Source organism: Palaemon carinicauda, chromosome 35, assembly GCF_036898095.1.
Source record: "Palaemon carinicauda isolate YSFRI2023 chromosome 35, ASM3689809v2, whole genome shotgun sequence".
NCBI lineage: Eukaryota > Metazoa > Arthropoda > Malacostraca > Decapoda > Palaemonidae > Palaemon > Palaemon carinicauda.
Genome location: NC_090759.1, coordinates 37,999,167 through 38,004,166, shown reverse-complemented (window position 1 = coordinate 38,004,166; position 5,000 = coordinate 37,999,167). Strand labels below are relative to the sequence as shown.

Here is a 5,000-nt window from a genome sequence, read left to right as displayed (position 1 = left end):
TACTGTATATATATATATATATGTATCTACTGTATATATATATATATATATACACACATATATATATGTATCTACTGTATATATATATATATATATATATATATATATATATATATATACTGTATATATACTGTATGTATATATATATATATATATTGTACATATATATATATATATATATATATATATATATATATATATATAATACACACACATGATGTTAACAAAACCCCCAAGATTAAAATATTCTTCAATTTATAGACGTATCTGTATGTTAAATAATTGATATTTTCATATAACTTAAACCGCAGTTAATTTTGCATATTGAAATACCCAATATATTGATATTGAATAATATATTGTGAAAAGCTTGTCATTAATTTTATTAGTAAATATATTATTTATACAGAGCGACAATTATTGACCAATATAAATGTAATAATTTATTTAGGAAAAATAGTATTGGTAAGAGTTTCAGGGCTTGAACACGGCACAAAATCCGAATTATCAATCAATTAGAAATAGCTTACTGAAATATTAATCTTCATTGCCTGGCCCCCCTTGCTCCTAGCATGGGTGGAGACGAGATTTGGGCGCTGATCGTACGGACAGTCTCTAGGGCATTGTCCTGCTTGTTTAGGTAATGTCACTGTCCCTTGCCTCTGCCATTCATGAGCGGCCTTTAAACTTAGTGTCTCAACCCCATTGTGGCTGTATTTTAGTTCTTGTGTATATTATTATTATTATTATTATTATTATTATTATTATTATTATTATTATTATTTCTAGCTAAGCTACAACCCTAGTTGGAAAAGTAGTATGCTATAAGCCCAAGGGAAAGATCGATTTTAATTTAATATTAAAAATATTATTATTATTATTATTATTATTATTATTATTATTTCTAGCTAAGCTACAACCCCAGTTGGAAAAGCAGTATGCTGTAAGCCCAAGGGAAAGATCGATTTTAATATAATATTAAAAATATTATTATTATTATTATTATTATTATTTCTAGCTAAGCTACAACCCTAGTTGGAAAAGCAGGATGCTATAAGCTTAAGGGAAAGATCGATTTTAATATGATGTTAAAAAATACATCTTAAAAAGATTCTTGGCCCAGCACGAGATCAGAAATATTGATTAACCCATCATGGTGTTTATTTTTAGGAAGCCACTGGAGGTGTTTACTTTCTCTTGACACTTGAAGATTTTTGGGGCTCTGAATGTTTTAAGGCTTGCCTCTTGAGAGAGAGAGAGAGAGAGAGAGAGAGAGAGAGAGAGAGAGAGAGAGAGAGAGAGAGAGAGATGAGGGGGGAAAAAGTGTTAAATCTAGTTTAGTTTAGTTTTAGCTTCCTGTTACCACATCTTGGAAAATAAAGAACACTTAAAAAAAGTCTATCTCTATCTCTCTCTCTCTCTCTCTCTCTCTCTCTCTCTCTCTCTCTCTCTCTCTCTCTCACATTTATATACATATGCTGTAAATAAATAAATCTATCTATCTATATATATATATATATATATATATATATATATATATATATATATAGATAGATAGATAGATAGATAGATAGATAGATATACACTAGATATATGCTTATATACGTTTATCTTATTCAATCACAATTTCCATATATACGGTTACCACCCACGCAACGTAGATAGATAGATAGATAGATAGATATGTTAATATACACCTCGTGGATGACAATAGTCATTTTAGGAGATATCTGGTGACAGAATCGTTAATATGTAATGATATTCTCTTTCCTACGTAATCATGGGAAGTCGAGAGAGGTGGGAGCATATTATACACACTCATAACTTTATATTGCGTCCTTGCTGAGTCTCTCTCTCTCTCTCTCTCTCTCTCTCTCTCTCTCTCTCTCTCTCTCTCTCTCTCTCTCTCTCTCGTTCTGTATATATATATATATATATATATATATATATATATATATATATATATATAGATATATATATATTTATATGTATATATATATATATATATATATATATATATATATATATATATATATATATGTTTACACACACACACACACACACATATATATATATATATATATATATATATATATATAGATATATATATATATATATATATATATATATATATATATATTTATATATATATATATATATTACATTTATTCAATCCTAAAGGAAAAATTCACTGTCTAAAGACCTTTAGTAGTATCGCTTTGGATTATTTTTAATGGAATTCCTCCGCCAACGAAGTTGGGAGGAGGTTATTTTTTACCCCCTGTTTGTGTTTTTGTTTGTGAACAGCTTTCTGGCCACAATTTCAATCGACGAGTAATGAAATTCGTCTGGGAATAACTTATATAAAAAAGCTGGACATTCTTTAGTTTTGGAAGGTCAAGGTCACGGTCAAGCAAAATGTCCAATCCACGTAATCAGCCATGAGTTTGGACAACTTTGTCACAGAGACTTCAGAGTTGGTTCATACTTGAGTGTATGAAAATCCATGACAATTAATGCATGATGAGGTCAAAGGTCAAGGTCAAGCAAAATGTCCAATGCACGTAATCAGCCGTGAGTTTGGACATCGTTGTCACAGAGACTTCAAACTTGGTTCATATTTGAGTGTATGAACATCCACGCCCCTTAATACATGTTAAGGTCAAAGGTCAAGGTTGAGAAATAAGCTGCCGCGGCGGAGGCCTGCGCTCTACTGAGTTCCCCTCTAGATTTTTTTCTGTTTTCTACTTTCCCGATCTTATATGTATTCAGGCTTTCCATGCCACTCTTTTCCAATTTTTCTAGATTGTGGACCCATTCCTGTTGTTCTTTCCTCTTTTATTACTTCGAGCTCCAATGCCATAAAAAGGGCAATGGGCTGTTGTTGACTCTACAGTGCGATGGGGTCCGTTTTCCTGCAGAAAGTGAAAATTTTCCTCTTTAATAGATTTCTAAATGTTTATTCGGCCGTTTCCCTCCTATTTCCCTGTCCATTCCTTATCAGGGTAAAACGTGACGTGAAAATCCAAAATCCTTAAAGAAGTAATTTCTTTGGGGGTTGATCTCTTGTTTTTCCTAAAAGTTACCAAGGATTGTTATCTTTTAACCTTTTATTATTATTATTATTTTTATTATTATTATTCTTTTTATTATTATTATTCTTTTTATTATTATTATTATTATTACTATCATTATTTTATTAGTATTATTTTATCATTATTATTATTATTATTATTATTATTATTATTATTATTATTATTATTATTATTATTATTACTTGCTAAGCTACAACTCTACCTGGAAAAGCAGGATGCTATAATTCCAATGGCTCCAACAGGGAAAATAGCTCAGTGAGGAATGGAAATCAGGAAATAAATTACAAGGAAAGTTATGCACAATTAAAATATTTTAAGATCAGTAACAATATGAAAATAAATCTCTCACATATAAACTATAATTTTTTTTTTTTTTTTTTTTTTTACAGTAGTGATCTAATGACTTTAAAGATGAAACAAATATATGATATTTTCGAATTGAAGATAAACACAAGGAAATGCAACGAGAAAATCTAAACACTCTCTAAGCGAAGCTATTCATTAACATAGCTTGAAGGGTACACTCGTGCACACTGTTCTATCTTATTTCTCTTCTTTTTTTTTTCAAGTTTATATTGTTTATAAATGAAAGATTTATTCTAATGTTGTTACTATTCTTAAAATATTGTATTTTAATTGTTAATTACATCTCTTGTAGTTTATTTATATCCTTATATCCTTTCCTCGCTGGGGCAATTTTCCCTGTTGGAGCCCCTGGGCTTATAGCATCCTGCTTTTCCAACTGGGGTTGTAGCTTAGCAAGTAAAAACAATAATAATGATGATAATAATAATGATAATAATAATAATGATAATAATAATAATAAAAATGATAATAATAATGATAGTAATAATAATAATAATAATAATAATAATATTAATATTAATAATAATAATAATAATGATAATGATAATAATAATAATAGAATCGTTTGAATCAATATCTAAATCAAACGTAAAATATGTTGATTGATAAAAAATGATTCATGGGACTAGACTTCAATTAAATGAACATGATCTTTAATCCCCACCCCCCACCCAATCCACAACCCCTCCCCCCCCTCTTCAAATGTAAGAGAATACCACTTAAAAGACAAGATGATACCAGAGGATGTTTGGACAAAGGCAGCGGAAGAAACGCCCAGGGTTGCCAGTTTGGCCTTTCTTAGGCCAAAAACCTCAAATATGGCCTATTTGAAATTGGTTGGCCTTTAGTAAATCGTGAAAAATTGTTGGCATTAAATGCTATATTCTTGGCCTTTTTCTTTCAATAAGTTGGCCTTTTAAAGCTGCAGTTGATTGAAACTTGGCCTTTATTAAATCGTGAAAAAAATGGCTTTGAATGCTTTATTCTTGGCCTTTTTATTGCAGTAGGTTGGCCTTTTAAAGCTGCAGTTGACTAAAAGTTGGCCTTTAGTAAATTATGAAAAAAGGTTGGCATTAAATGCTTTATTCTTGGCCTTTTTCTTTTAATAGGTTGGCCTTTTAAAGCTGCAGTTGATTAAAAGTTGGCCTTTTCTCATTTAGAAAACCTGGCAATTCTGGAAACGCCTCCACAATCCAGTGGCCTTTGAGAGGGCGTGCCGGCATGGAAGAGAGACTGCAGGCGTGAGAGGGAAGTAGGTTTTTTGGGGGTAGGAACCCTGGACTGGTGGCTGGAAGGGGGAGGGGAGGGGGGAGAGAGGGAGAAAATAAGAGAGAGGCCCTTGTGGGAGGAAGTGGCGTTAAGAGGAAGCCCTACTACCGTAGTCTACATACCATCGTGTTCCCTCCGACTCTGTATTTGTTCGTAAATTGAAACAAATTCATTGCCTGTAGATTGAAACAAATACATTTATTATTATTATTATTATTATTATTATTATTATTATTATTACTTGCCAAACTACAACCTTAGTTGGAAGAG

At 31.0% G+C, this 5,000-nt stretch overlaps 1 protein-coding gene across 1 annotated transcript in view; it reads left to right on the top strand.

Moving 5' to 3' along the window:
- Positions 1–5,000, top strand: part of LOC137627237 (uncharacterized) — a 360,253-nt gene that overhangs the window by 244,173 nt on the left and 111,080 nt on the right. The window lies entirely within an intron of this gene.